Source organism: Schistocerca nitens, chromosome 3 (assembly GCF_023898315.1).
Source record: "Schistocerca nitens isolate TAMUIC-IGC-003100 chromosome 3, iqSchNite1.1, whole genome shotgun sequence".
NCBI lineage: Eukaryota > Metazoa > Arthropoda > Insecta > Orthoptera > Acrididae > Schistocerca > Schistocerca nitens.
Genome location: NC_064616.1, coordinates 434,525,046 through 434,541,205, shown reverse-complemented (window position 1 = coordinate 434,541,205; position 16,160 = coordinate 434,525,046). Strand labels below are relative to the sequence as shown.

The following is a 16,160-nucleotide window of genomic DNA, read 5'->3' as shown; positions in this document are numbered from 1 at the left end:
CTGGTGAGCTTTATCTTTCCAATTGTTTCCAGATTTTGTTTGAAAGCAGACCTTTCCATTGTGCCTACAGCGTAGATTTGATGGTGGTGTTGGCTTTTCCATTGACTATTTCTTCTGATAGTTCCTCTCTTTTTTATTCTTCACTGTGGTCAGTTGGAGTAGCTGACAGCGAGTCAGGCCGACTTGTGCTCTGTAATAGAAGCACCCCCTGCCCTAGGTGGCAGTTTTCTGGTCTCTGTGGCTGCCCAGTCTCCTTTTAGAAGGCGCGTAGAATGGTCCGGAACCTTTGGGGTATGGATGGATCTCTGATAGCAGGCATCTCTCATGCACTGGCACAGGCCTGGGCGTCCGCGGGTACTGTGGCAATTTGCAACGTCGTGCGAGCACGTTGCACGAGCATCTCGCATTTTCTTACCCACGAACAGGACTGAAGACTTCCGGTAATACACGATCGACAGCTGACGCTCGAGTTCGTAGTGACCATGGCACTCTTTGCATTGTCGTACTTATACTGCATGACAATGTAATGATTACCTTTCAATAAAATTGTCCATAGTATTTGCAGATGTTTAACACTAGTCGTGTGATACCTAAAAGTGCCATCAACTGAATAAGTAATTTAATTCAGCTTGTAACACTTCTGCCGTGAAGAAAAGCAAATGAATTTACGCTAGTCCGTATGCTTCTAGGCGACATCGAGTTACATAATGCTTTGAATGTCAGTTGTTAGGCTGTAAAATACGTGTCTTTTTTTGTTTTTTTTTTCAGTGCATGAAATTTAATTTTAGACTTTTACCATGCCCGATCATCTTGTTCTTCATATTCCACTTTTTCCTGAGCATTAATGTATCGTTAAAGCTTTGTTTACATTACACCAGCAGACTACAGAGATGCGGTTGACCGTGTGCAATGCGATAGAGGCACAACACAGCGATAAAGAGAGAAATGAAAAATAATCTTTTCACTGCGCCATACCGTAACGAGTACTACAGCGCCGCAAATTAATATATTCCACACGTTCACAGGAATTACAAGTAGTATGAAAAGTTGCAAAATCAGTCGTTCAGTTCATTAGGAATCTAAGGGGTGGGAATGAAATGATAATTAAATGAACACCCTAGCTGCAAGCAGGCGTTGATGTACTTCATTGGGGACATGTTGAAAATGTGTGCCCCGACCGGGACTCGAACCCGGGATCTCCTGCTTACATGGCAGACGCTCTATCCATCTGAGCCACCGCGGGCACAGAGGATAGTGCGTCTGCAGGGACTTATCCCTTGCACGCTCCCCGTGAGATCCACATTCCCAACATGTCCACAACACTACATTCTTAGTGCGCCTAATAGATGTTTGCCCATCATACTCATTACTCGTGGCAGATTAATCTACCAAGTCCCGCACGACTTCGGGCATAGCGTGTGCGTTCGCACAAGAAGGTCAAAGGCCGGGAACCCATATTTTTAACTATATATGACGGTAGTATCTGTTCCCGAAAGAACAGTTACCGTGGATGACCATGCAGCTTTGCTAGAAATAAAATGATAATTAAATGAACACTCTAGCTGCAAGCAGGCGTTGATGTACTTCATTGGGGACATGTTGAAAATGTGTGCCCCGACCGGGACTCGGACCCGGGATCTCCTGCTTACATGGCAGACGCTCTATACATCTGAGCCACCGCGGGCACAGAGGATAATGCGTCTGCAGGGACTTATCCCTTGCACGCTCCCCGTGAGATCCACATTCCCAACATGTCCACAACACTACATTCGTAGTGCGCCTAATAGATGTTTGCCCATCATACTCATTACTCGTGGCAGATTAATCTACCAAGTCCCGCACGAGTTCGGGCATAGCGTATGCGTTCGCACAAACAGGGCAAGGGCCGGGATCCCATATTTTTAACTATATATGACGGTAGTATCTGTTCCCGAAAGAACAGCTACCGTGGATGACCATGCAGCTAGGGTGTTTATTTAATTATCATTTCATTTCTAGCAAAGCTGCATGGTCATCCACGGTAACTGTTCTTTCGGGAACAGATACTACCGTCATATATAGTTAAAAATATCGGTTGTCGGCCTTTGACCTTCTTGTGCAAACGCACACGCTATGCCCGAACTCGTGCGGGACTTGGTAGATTAATCTGCCACGAGTAATGAGTATGATGGGCAAACATCTATTAGGCGCACTACGAATGTAGTGTTGTGGACATGTTGGGAATGTGGATCTCACGGGGAGCGTGCAAGGGATAAGTCCCTGCAGACGCAATATCCTCTGTGCCCGCGGTGGCTCAGATGGATAGAGCGTCTGCCATGTAAGCAGGAGATCTCGGGTTCGAGTCCCGGTCGGGTCACACATTTTCAACATGTCCCCAATGAAGTACATCAACGCCTGCTTGCAGCTAGGGTGTTCATTTGATTATCATTTCATTTCTAGCAAAGCTGCATGGTCATCCACGGTAACTGTTCTTTCGGGAACAGATGCTACCGTCATATATAGTTAAAAATATCGGTTGTCGGCCTTTGACCTTCTTGTGCGAACGCACACGCTATGCCCGATCTCGTGCGGGACTTGGTAGACCAATCTGCCACGAGTAATGAGTATGATGGGCAAACATCTATTAGGCGCACTACGAATGTAGTGTTGTGGACATGTTGCGAATGTGGATCTCAAGGGGGCGTGCAAGGGATAAGTCCCTGCAGACGCATTATCCTCTGTGCCCGCGGTGGCTCAGATGGATAGAGCGTCTGCCGTGTAAGCAGGAGATCCCGGGTTCGAGTCCCGGTCGGGGCACACATTTTCAACATGTCCCCAATGAAGTACATCAACGCCTGCTTGCAGCTAAGGTGTTCATTTAATTATCATTTCATTTCTTGCAAAGCTGCATGGTCATCCACGGTAACTGTTCTTTCGGGAACAGATACTACCGTCATATATAGCTAAGGGGTGGGGTTATCAAGAAAATGAGGCTGAAATACCACACTCGTCGAATTAGGTTCCTGGTCCTAAATGCAACAAGACGTAGAATACTAAGCAAAGAATAGTTGCGTTTTTTATTAAACATTTATTAACTTGAGAGTGTAGCCTTACTGAGGAGTGTTAAGTTCTGAGCTAGCCTACTACCTATAACTAAGAAAGAAACATCTATTTCCATTGCTCTAGTTTTGTCTTTAAACAATGTTTCACTAGCATGTCTGTGTTTGGAGTGGCATTACTGGTCATCAGACGTATCTCTCCAGCCACGTAAATGTCAATAAGACTGAAACTTCCTGGCAGATTAAAACTGTGTGCCCGACCGAGACTCGAACTCGGGCCCTTGCCTTTCGCGGGCAAGAGCATTTGCCCGCGAAAGGCAAAGATCCCGAGTTCGAGTCTCGGTCGGGCACACAGTTTTAATCTGCCAGGAAGTTTTATATCAGCGCACACTCCGCTGCAGAGTGAAAATCTCATTCTGTCAATAAGACTACTCGTAAGATTCGACTTTGTTGATTTCAACAACTGCGCAAAATATCATGGAGGGAATTTCAATATTTTCTGCGGTACAAAAGCTGTCCATTAGCGCACGATTACACTGGATGTCAAAGAGCTCCAATTTTAGGATGCGCACTTTCAATGTCCACTGCAAAATTAGTTGCAAAAGCACTAACATCAAGTTCAAATCTATGTAAGTCACCAAATCTAAATGTACTTCCTGAAAGTTGCTTTATCCATCAGAAGCAATTTTCTTTTACAATCCAAAGCCGGTGTCAAAAACGTCGGCAATTAATTTATGTCTATCCTACAAAGTTGTAGTCAAGACATTCAGGTGTATTGTAGGGTCAGTTAAAGAGGCTTGATCTATTATCCACTGTAGGTCACCAAACTGTTTCACTGGCGTTCATTTCATGTCCATGGATAATAGGTTAAAAAGAATTCTAAAACCACAATTCTACACGGCCACTGTAATTCCCAAAAACACGGCACGTCTCCATAACCACACCCCAGTTCTGCCAGGAAGGATTTAAACTGCCGGTGTCCCAAACTGTGTTACCTCACTTTACTTACTCGAGGAGGGTTCAGTAAGTAACGCAACACATTTGTTTCGGAAAACAGGTTGGTTTCATTCATCACTCCAATACACTGTATTATTCCACACTCTGTTCGCTATGAAACCCTATTTTTCATCATAATCTCCGTACGTGTGACGGGCTTACGCCACTTCACTGGGAGGGCCTTTATGCCCGCATGGTACTCCTCCACAGGTCGACGTCGAAGCCAACGTCTTGCTGCATCAATACCTCCCCATCATCCACGTACTGCTTTCCAAGGAGTGCATCCTTCATTGAGCCAAACACATGGAAGTCGGAAAGTATGCGATCGGGGCTGTAGTGTGGATGAGGAATGGCACACTCCTTTGAATTCCCTTACTGGTGGACGAAGGTGTTAACACTGCCAACAGATAGCTGCAGTTGTGCAGCGAAGTGTTTGACTGTGGTTCGTCGATCACCTCGATTAAATGTCAGCGTTTTCCACCATTGCAGGAGTCAAAACTGTGCAGGGCCAGCCGGCACGCGGAACATCGGACAGGTACGCGCGACATTCTTGCTATGATAATAGAGAAGGCGTGCTTTTGCTCACTGCCAGACATCCTTCAAGCGCCAATGGACAACAGCGACTCTCTGGTTTTCTGTCAAAAGAAACTGGATGGCAGCTCTCTGCCTGGAACGCACCTCCGATACAGACGCCATTTTGAAAGATACATATGGAGCCGCCACCTACTGGAAATTCATGGAACTACAGGGGCTGAAGCAGGAATATTCCACGCTGTCCCACAACAAATTGAGCCGGGACTGGCCGAGAAAAAAGTGTCGCATTATCAATAGATCGTCCCTCGTATTACTAGTTTTTACAGCAAAGTAAAAGAGCCACTTATTTCGGCACATTTTTCCAGCAGATTAACTCGATGTAGGATGCATTGTATCGCTGGTATTTAATGTTGGATGTCAACTCTTTCCATCTTGTTCTTTATCAAAGCAGCGATACCGAACTTTTGATCTGTCACGCAGGAGTTCCGTCTGTTGCAAGTATTTTGCCACCAATTTGATATCTTTCCATAATGTTTCATAAGCTACAAAATATGTCTTCTGCAGTAGATTATCGTGCTTTGGCAGTAAATCTAGGAGTTCCTCCATCAAATTGAACTCAGAGTCTACACGTCTCACAAATACAGCAAGCTGAGCAGTATTCATTTCACACACTCTTTCATTCAAAGCCAATAAGAAAAAAAAGAACAAATCTTTATTCATATCTTTCAGATTTGCTTCCACCAAGTTTTCCATTCCTTCGAGATGTCTGCTAATTGTTCTTCGTGAAGGAGGAACTGTTCCGAAAACCGGAAGAGTCGCTGGACACAAGACTGTCGTGGCAGCATCACAACACTCGTTAACAAATTCTCCATCGCTGAAGCGTCGCGCTTTTTTAGTTATCTTAAGAGCTGTGTGATACTCACTGTAGTGCACCATCACTGTGGATAATACGTTTCTTTTCCTGTAAATACTCTACAAGGAAGAGGTATAGTCGAGGGCGCAATCACGTAACGCTTTATAAATAATAGTGACATTTTCAAGAAATGCTGTATAACTACATCAACTTCCTTCTTTCTCTTGATTCTGTCTTAGATGGAGAAGTTTGGCCTGCCTTTCCTCAGAGCCAGAGGCATCACGAATTTCTTATGAAGGAGTTGAAAATGCCGCTTCACATTGGACCTCTTCCGCAGCGAAAAAGTAGCATTACAAAAAAGACGCTGAGGGCTGGTTTTATTCCATTAACAAATTTATCTTCTTACAACTTGGGCTGGAACGTAGGGTTTCGACCGATTTTCGTTTTGACATTTTAAACTCCTCCTAAGCCACTTTATTCTCACTAATTTTTCTATACTGCAAATGAAGGAGAGGCTTCGACATCGACAGCTCTAACGACACGAAGAAAACAGACCCTTGTTTCAGCGCGCACATAGTTAACAAATGAGCGATGTCAACAGAGAGGTGGAGGGGGAACTGCCGGCTGAGAGCGCCGGCGGGCAAGCAGTGTGGGCGCCCACGGACGCATGCAGTAGCGTATTTGCCCACCCTGCGGTTGGCATAAGGCGCCGAAAATGCAGTTGAAAGGAAAGCGCAGTGGCCCAGTTCTTACATCAGTTTCCGTATCTCAGAACCCGCAGATATGCCTCTCTTCCATTTTCATATCAGAATCTATAGCTGCAAAATTTACAACGTAGGTTCATGTATTTCAAAAATGTGGTAGTATCCGTTATGCTACCTTTATAAGTTCAGTGTCGATGCTCTCTTGCAGATTATCTGGAGTTGCGAGAGACACGAACACAAGCGTTCGACAGTACCGCGTATGAAGTGTTCATCCATCTCATTCAAAATGCTGGAGGCCAAAAACTTGAGTGATTGTACAAACTTCTAAGAATCTTCAACTAACCATCAGGCAGTGGATCAGTGGTTAGAAATGGATGTTTCGGACTGTGTGATGTCTTCGATGAGACAAGTGTATGAAACAAGTGTTCATGTACTGGTTGCTGTGGTTGTTGTTGATTTTGTTGTGGTCTTCAGTACGAAGATTGGTTTTATTCAATTCTCCACTCTAGTCTTTCCTGTGCAAGCCGCCTAATCTCATAATAATTACGGCAACCTATATTCTTCCGAAGCCTCGTTATTGTTCTAAAATTTTTTCTCCCCAAACTTTCCTCCACTGCAAAAGTGACGATTCATTGACGCCTTCGTCATGTTCTGTCAACCGATTTCTTCTTTAGTAAAGTTGGATATTAATTTCTCTTTTTCCTTTTACCATGCAATACATTATCATTGGTTATTCGATCTACCCATCTAATCTTCTACATTATTTCGCAGGTCCACGTTACAGAAGCTTCTGTTCTCTTCTTGACTGAAATACTTATCGTTCACGTTCCACTTACATGCAGAGATACAGTTTACACAAATATCTCAGAATTTGTTATTTATCTATTTATTTATTTACTTTTTTTTTGCTATATCCGGTCAGCATTTTATATCCACTCTATTTCTATTACTACTTTTAGTGTCCCAGTTCCTACTCTAATTCCATCAGTATCGTCTGAACTCAACTGCATTCCATTACCTTGTTTTAATTTGGTCGCCGTTCACCTTATAACCTCCTTGTACGACCATATGATTCTGATATGCACGATGTATTTTAGTCCTCTTCCTTGGGCTTGAATTTCCTTTGTAAATATCTCCTTGATTTCTTTACTGCTTCCTCAGTGTACATGCTGAGTGAAATCGGAGATGGGCTACAACACTGTCTCACTCCAGTCTCAATTACTGCTTACGTTTCATCCCCTTCCAATGCTACCTTCAGAATTTCAACGAGTGTTTTTCAGTCAATATCGTCAAAAGATTTTACTAAACCTACAGATGCTATAAAAGTAGGTCTGCCTTTCTTCAGCCTATCTTCTAAGATACATCTTAGGATCAGTACGACATGGCATGTACCTTCATTTCTTCGCAACAGAAACTAAACTTCCTCGAGATGAGTTCTCCCAGTTCTTTCATTATTCTGCAAATAATTCGTAACAATTTTTCGCAACCATGACTTATGAAGCTGCTAGTTCGGCATTTATCACATCTTTCAGCATTTGCATTCCTTAGGATTGGAATTACGTCATTCTTCTTGAAACCTGAAGCTATTTTGCCAGTCTCATGAATCTTGCACATCAGGCAGCATATTTTACCAAGTCTGTCTCTCCCAGTGATCTCAGTAATTATGACGAAATTTCACGTAGCAAATGTGCCTTGCCTCGATTTTGATCTTTCAGTTCTCTATAAAATTCACCTGCCTATATCGCAGCTCCCACATTATTTTCTTGCTGTTCCCTTTCTATATTGTTGTTTCCAAGTTCATTTTCCTCGTAAATTACTTCTAACTTCCAGCTCTCTCCTCCTGTCTTCGCACTGGCTTCCCGAATGAGCTCTTGATGTTCGTATACCTACTTCTCTTCTCTCCGAAGGTCTCTTTAATACCTACTATACACTACACAAGATAAATTACTTTTCTCCAACTTATCCACGTTTCTGCAGTCTAGCATTTCTCCTCCCGTCATTCCTGGTTACATATTTTGCACTTTCTGTCACTTTCACTTCGTAATCGCCTGTACTTCCTTTCGCTTACTTAATTTGCTGCGTTTTTATATCTTCTGTTAGACTTTGCCTTTTTTGTCTAGGTGGTCCTCTGCAGAGATCACTATATCATACATGGCTGTATTTCATAAATAACAAGCACTTGCTACTTAGATGCTGGTGGCACTACATAGAAAAACTGTTCTCAGTCCTCTGGGATGTGCTTGTTGCGTTTATCAATGTTTACATTTAATGATTATTTGTTGAAGAGGGTTCTTCCTTCGTTACAGTAACTTGCAGGTGAGGATGTAATGTATAATGCGGCAGAATACAGTGTCCAGAAGTTCGAAGGAATTTGCAGAGCCGGCCGCGGTGGTCTCGCGGTTCAGGCGCGCAGTCCGGAACCGCGCGTGCAGGTTCGAATCCTGCCTCGGGCATGGATGTGTGTGATGTCCTTAGGTTAGTTAGGTTTAACTAGTTCTGAGTTCTAGGGGACTGATGACCTAAGATTTTGAGTCCCATAGTGCTCAGAGCCATTTGAACCATTTGAATTTGCAGAGAAACGTTGTGCAACAGGCTGTTCAGAAGAAACCGGATCCGTTAACCCACAGAGAACTCGCCAATGTAGTCCAGAAAAAGGTTTTCCAGGATAAAATTTGTGGAGATAGAGCTGGATGGTTTTTGGGAACGTTCATCAGTAATTGCCAACCAATTTTCCCATAAAATGTAATCTTCCATGGGCACATCGTGCACAACACCGGTGGAGAAGCAGTTACATACATATCAAGAACAATGTGTGTGGGCAATATAGTCAAACCATCTTGAATACACAGCTCAATTTTATAAATGTATAAAATTTTAATGCATGTGTTTAAATGGCTATTGTTACTCTGAAAAGTTGTTATGAACTTAAGTTGTTGCTATAAGTTGAAACTGTTAGTTTTACTAAAGACTAATTGTCCGTCTCTGATCCTCAGTTCGTTATACTGAAGTACTCAAGTTAGGATAATCTGCTATCTATGTGGTTTTCACGCTAAAGGTTTGAGACATCCTGCGTATGCGTTACCTACGCCATCAAGATGAAGTAAAGTCCTAAAGATGACGATTGTTGTTAACTTCAAACTTGTACCAACTGTTCAACAAACACTCAGGTTCCATTAACGAGGGCCATCATAGAAGCACAGCAGTAAATAATTTATGAAACCGTCACGTAAGCCATTAATCAAAATGGACATCAGGGTTGCAGTTTTACTTCTCAACTTGTTGTAACAGGTATTTCTTACATACATCCCTACATTGGTTAATAGCTCCTATAGATAAGGTATGTAAACGGATACTTGTGTAGACTCCACCTGCCACCAGTTACCATGGTTGTGGAGTGATCTCTCGAGTCACCCTTTTCATGCACAGAGCGCCATTTAGCGATAACAGGGCTAGAATAGCTGAGCTCGGCACAGTACGAGCTCTTGATGAGCCAGCAGCAAATTCTATTGCTACTGGAGATAGAGTGAGAGCCATTTAGGTTGCAGGGAGAACCTGTACGTCCAGGTGCTTACTCTGCGCAAGTACGACTAGCTAGATTGCATCCCTGCGTGAAGGCCACGAGTCAGCAGCATACGGCCTGAAAAGTATCAACAGAATTTGATGAACACAATCATGATTGAAGAAACTTGATCTCATAGAAAGTAATTTATGTTGCACTGCGCACCATGTACCTCCTAGGAGCTTTATTTCAATAATATGGTTCATGTTAGCAAGACATTTTAGTGGTAGTAAGCTGAGAAATGAGAAGAAGGCTTCTCATTTTTAATTATTCGAAGGAACCTTAAGAAACGTCGAGTAAGGTACTCTGTGCATCAGCTGTTTTACATTTGCGCGTGATGATTTGAGATTTTGAGTGGAATGAATATATAGGGTTTTACACGTAGGGCGCAAGCGCTCTATCCGTGTGTGAGAGCTCTGTCCGTGTATACAGTGCATCCCGTTCTTCGGACTGTCGTGGGTCCAATACCGGTTTTCGTCCAGAACATACTAGACAAATTAGTAGAGACATTACACGTTTCAATCTTGTTTTGCACATTGTCGAGGGGCTCTTGATGTAACTTATGAGGAAGAACTCCAAAATCAGTTGTTCTATGAGTTCGCGCGTTCCAACAAATGCAGCCATGTTTCATTAGAAAAAAGAGCATTCCAGGCTCAACCTCTCCATTATGCACAAACTGCTTAGTCAGTTGCTGTGCTGACAGTTTCTGAAGTAACCAATCGATTGAATGCCATTTTCTTGTAAGGTTTCCGAATCAGCTGATGCACAGTTCTGTGAGCAGATTTTACTGACACAGTCTGTAGTCCTAAAAGGAAGGAACAATTTTCTCGGATTTCCTTCCAGGTACGTGCCGTTAAGAAACGATACGCCATCTTCCACAGCCCTAGGTAAGTGCTCGACCGTAAACGAAAATCGGAACATGCCTCCCGGTACTGTTCCCTACGTAACGCCGGACATGGTGCTATTAATTTCAAAAACCATGACGTATTTGAGGACTGTGTCGGAAATCGCAATACTTTCAGAAACTTTCCGAACACGGATTCCACAACGCAAAACAAGAAACAAGTACAAATAATAAACTTATACCAGAAAACATTCCATTTTAAGTTAGTTACGAAATTTCAGGTTCAGCACGACGCAATGTAAAATTCCACAGCTGAGGTTTGTGCAAAAGTTCCAAAGTTTCAAACTCATTTTCTTAGAAAAGTTTGTGTTATTATAGATACAAGTACATCTGCTGTTACACTTATTGTATTCCTGTTGCTATAGCAACATGTTTACTTTCGACGTTTGTTTACAGGGAATTTTGGACGTACCACGAGTGTAGAAGTTGCCTGATTAACATTTTGTTGATCCCTGTCAAGATACTCGTTTCATAGGCTGACGGATATAATTTTAATATATGACCGTCCGAATGAAATTTGACGCGAGGCTGCAAGACTTTATCAAAACGCGTTTCCGTAAAGTCTATTCATTTTATTTATTTATTTATTGCCAATTTATAGACCCGTTACCTGATGTTTAAAACAGGTCGTTCTTCTTACAATTTTCGTTTTTCAACTTTTTACAGTTTTCTTTCCGTTTGTTTTATCTACAACATTTACAAAGAATGATACTTTTCAAAATAACAATAATTTAAGTTTGAAATATCAATAAAATTTTGTTATTTTTTAAGAAGAATTTAAAAAGAAGATAGGATAGATGAGAGATTTGTTAGTACCATCACCGAGTGTGACTGACGGTGAATACCTCGGATGGTTTCTTCGAGCCGTTGACCGCCAGTCACACACACACACACACACACACACACACACACACACACACACACACAAATGGTTATTAGTAGAGAAATAATGTCGTTTATCCTATTTTTTACTAATCCTATGTATTAACTGCTTTAGGTGCCCATTCATGTACAGCATTTGGTGTTTTCTTGGCTAGATTGCCAGGAATTTGCTTATTTACTGTCACATCTCAGCTTCCTCCTCCTGTTCTTCCTCATTGTCACTACTTTCGTTGTCACTGTGGGTATCGCTGTCCATCCTCTGGAGATTTCTGTTACGCTGCACAGAGGCATGTCTGTGGTGTCGTGTCCGCATTAACTCTTCATGTGTTGTTTTTGAAATACTGTTTGTCAGTCCGTTTAATTGTGCCCATTGTTCTTCGTCTCTTATTGCTGTGTATATATATGTCTGTATCTGTGTAATCTAAGTGTAGTGTATGTCTATTGTTCGCGTATTGCCCGCAGAAAAAGACAGTGTGTTCTGGGGAACCTTCTTCCCCGCATGTGCATGTAGGTGTCTGCCTCAAACTCACGCGGTTTAAGTGCGTGTCCGTGCCCGGTTAAGAAATCTACCATACCGCGGCTGGGATCGATATGTCTCATTCTCAACCGCTCCCTTATGTCAGGGAGGAAGTCGTGCAGTCTACGTCCCTTATCACTTACATCCCACTCACCTTGCCATGTATCCAAACGCCAACGTTTAAGGTTACGTATCGTCTCTATGGGCACACCGGTTATTGCATGTACCTTATCTAGTCTCCTTACCCTTAACCAGTACCTTGCAGCTCTATATTTGATCGTTTCTAGTCATCAAACATTTTTTGCTCTTTATCGCTACGCTACCAAATCAGGGTACTTCACGAGCGTGTTTTCAGCATGTGTAGCGACCTTCATCTGCCAACCTCGGGCAGCCTTTTTCAGATGACTAATTATACAAACAGTCAATACTTTATTTGCAGATTACCACTTATTAATATGTTAGGCTACATTTCAATGAATTGGAATAGCAAAAGTTTCCAATAATTGTTTATTGGTGAATGAAAATTTACTTGGAATAGATACATGTCAAGTGTTTTGAATCATATGTTATGCACGTAAGACTTCGTGTGCCAAAGAGTCGACCAATTTCGTTTTGTTATTTTTCACACTTTACTGGAATTTACGTTTTCAGTATTATGTTGCAGCAAACATCGTGATGGTAACACATACATCTAAGACTTAGTTCCAGTTTTTATTTTCAACACTATTCATTAGTTATTTCCTTTCGGCAGTCAGTTTAACACCTTGGTTAGGTTGTACCCCAGGTGATTTGTTTTAAGGCCAAGTAAAGTACGGCAGTTGTTGATAATATGAGCTTGTGAGTGAGAGCAATCAGTTTCAGTAGTAGCTTCTCCCGTCCTCCCCCCCCCCTCCCCCCTTTGCCACAAGTTACTGCACTCATATTTGTGAAAACTGCATTTAAAATCCAAACCCAGATCTACATTTTCGTAAACAGAGTAAGATGAATGCAAGGAATATTGCGTTAAAATTTTCGTCCTCATCCTTATCCTATCCGAGACTGTATCCTGTCTCGAGTACCTCAACTTAGACGGGAAATCTGTATCATCCTTTCTTAATTACTCTGATGTCAATAGGGAATTATACCGCAATAATAAGTAAAACTATCTTTCTTCTCTGATTCTGAGATTAGGTCTGCTGATTCTACGTGAGTGTTTCCTGTAATAATCGCGCCCGCATTTCTTAACGCAAGTGCTTTCTTGTACTCGTATTATACTCTTGCCTATACTTAAGATATGTGTGCGGAAATTCCGATAGTACGTTTCATCATCGAGCGTTCATTATTGTGCGACGGTAGGCTCTATTTCCAAAGTTAGTGTGATTTTCAGGATTGTAACCAGCCTTCCATCTGCAGTGTTGAACTAAAGTGAAAATTTCGGCAATTTTAGTGGGACCAGTGTAACAGTTTCTTTATCTCAGTATATTCTTTGTCACCATTTGCCTTTGTCAGTTGAAATCATGTCATAAAAAGAACTTCATGGAACATTATTTGTGTCTAATTTGTAGATCGAATTGCTTTTAATATTAATATATTCACTGACAAGACCCTCCTCTATGAGTTTCTCACGTGTACCACTTCAATGTTCCATCTATGTCTCAACTGTGAGGCAGTAAAACCGCATTATCAAAAGATGTTGCTTCGATATTAAACAATTTAGTCACCAGTGCCATTGAAAAAAGATAAATTATACGAAGTCGTTGACAGGATGATTAACTGAGAGTTAACATTTATAGAGTGGATCCAGCTTCAGTATGATTAAAAACGGAAAGAATATATCAACTAATTGCGTCAATCATAGATAAGGTCTGCGAACTGAAGGTGTTCCGAAACATTGAGTCGCAGCTGCCTCGAATGGTCCTGTTTCATGCAATGTATGTTCACTTTTATGTTTTGCATATTGGATAACTGGCTTGAATCCAATTACCACAACGAAGTACAATACTTCCTGACGATACTAGCATTAATTTAGAATAAATTTGCCTTCTCATGTGTGTGAGTATTTGTGGAACGGGAACGTTCACAGGGAACAAGAAACTGCGAGCTGGACCTGTGGAATGTGTGAAACCATTACAAACTTAGCGTCGCACGCGTTGGGCCTCCGTCCGCAGTTGCCATCAGCTCGCTGACGTGCAAACTTCCGGGCTACAGCACCTCTAAACGTCCCAAGAGCTTAACGGCAGAGTTCCTCCTTGCGGTTGTAGCAACGTGTTCACGGTATGTGTAAAAGAGAATGTTAAGAAGAAAGAAAATTGTTAAGCGAATGTGTGATAGAGCTAAATTCTCTTTATTAAATAACAATATTTCGCTACACGTTCTGCTAGCTACCAAGTGAGTGAAGGACACTCGCCTCCTGCAGTTTTAGGGTATTCATTTCTTAAAATTTCAAATTTCAACATAAATTCGTAGATTTGTAAGCTATTGTATGAACGAAGAGCCTCTGAAAATTATCTGTGCTTGAAAGGCAGTTTCCGCATCCGAATACACTCAAAGGATTGTATTATAGTGCGCGACTGTGTATTCTTAAGTAACAAATGGCGTTCTCTACATAAATCTTAGATGGCTACAGTTGGAAGTCAAATAGCTCAGCTTCACCAGTATATCCTACTAGCTTCCTACATTTCTCTTCACGCTCCTATCCGTATCCTCCGTCAGGTCAGTAAATCCTAGATCAGCCATAAATTATAATATCGAAACACAATTATGCACTCACACGTTCCCAACCCTGGGGCACTCGCCAGCCAGTATCAATAAAACCCCTCTTCATTCATCTGTAGGGTTCATACGCTTCATATCCTACTCCTAGGCAACATAAACATCCTCATTTCTCCCGATCCCTACCTATGTGCAGACATTTATCTGTTCCTCCAAGTACAGCCCCTAGAAACATCTCCTCTAAAGATCGTAGTTCTGGTGATCACCCCACCTCATTTTCCAAGAGTCCAGTCCTCTACCAACCAGTAATCATTTCCTGCCCGCTGTACATACACTTGGCAGTGATCCATAACCATCTCTACTTCACCATCGCTGTCTTAATGAAATACATTACACCTGCCATAAGCAGCATCGTCACATACACTGTAGCACCACTCGAATCAACAGCAAGCACTCCAGTAAATTTCAAGAGTATTAACCTCCTTTTGTTGTATTCCGACTCATCATCATACACATTTTTCTCTAATTTATACGAAGTGTCCCAAACTATTTAGCTCAAAATTGTATCAAGAGTGGAAGATATTAAAATGTGTTGAAAGCCGCCTGTTATGAATATCTTTCGTGTTATGTATCAGTGAGCGAGTTGCGAATCATTCACATTACTCAATCACTCCATGTTTTCTTCTACTAGAGAAAGCTTAACTTTGGGTGAGGAGTGAAAAGGCATGTCTTCATGCGACACAGAGCCTTGTCAGGCAGTATGGTTGCTTAGCACAAAGTTTTCAAGTTGGATGGGGTGACGTGGACTGGTAGACACACTCTTCTCGTCACCGCCTGTTGCTGTTAACATAATGTCACATTATGACGATTTGTTAAGTTCAAACATTTGTCTTGTGTATTATTGAGGTGAGCATTTGTAAGCTGCAGCGTCCAGATTAATGATGAGATCGTAGCTTGCTTGCGTTCATTCGCTTAATATAGTACAATATTTAAGATACATCCGCAGAATATGCTTTTGCAATTGTGTATCCATTTGACTAAGGTTAGGTCTTTGTGAAGTACTCGTCTTTGTTTGAGTATACGAGGTCCGATATCTACCGAGCGGTTCTAGGCACTTCAGTCCGGAGTCACGCGGGCGGCTGCTACTGTCGCAGACTCGAATCCTGCCTCGGGCATGGAAGTGTGTGATGTCCTTAGGTTAGTTAGGTTTAAGTAGTTCTAAGTCTAGGGGACCGATAACCTCAGATGTTAAGTCCCATAGTGCTTGGAGCCATTTTGAACCAATATGTACCAATATGTATTTTACATTGAGTCATCCGATGATACAGGCCGTCTTTCACGTTACCTTCTGACTCTCTAAACAAACCTGCGGGAATTGTAAAGCATATGGTGTTTTATGTGAAGGTGTGGTATCGAATAACCACGTGGTCCGTTAGAGGAAATTTGTATATGTTGTTCACGAATTTCCGTGTCCATTTTCTG

At 42.0% G+C, this 16,160-nt stretch overlaps 2 non-coding genes across 2 annotated transcripts; one reads left to right on the top strand and one right to left on the bottom strand.

The window, feature by feature from the left end:
* Positions 1-1,169: 1,169 nt before the first annotated feature.
* On the bottom strand, positions 1,170-1,244 carry Trnat-ugu (transfer RNA threonine (anticodon UGU)). The gene has a single exon. It is a non-coding gene; the product is annotated as a tRNA-Thr (tRNA).
* A 1,477-nt stretch (positions 1,245-2,721) lies between these two features.
* On the top strand, positions 2,722-2,796 carry Trnat-ugu (transfer RNA threonine (anticodon UGU)). The gene has a single exon. It is a non-coding gene; the product is annotated as a tRNA-Thr (tRNA).
* The last annotated feature ends 13,364 nt before the right edge of the window (positions 2,797-16,160 follow it).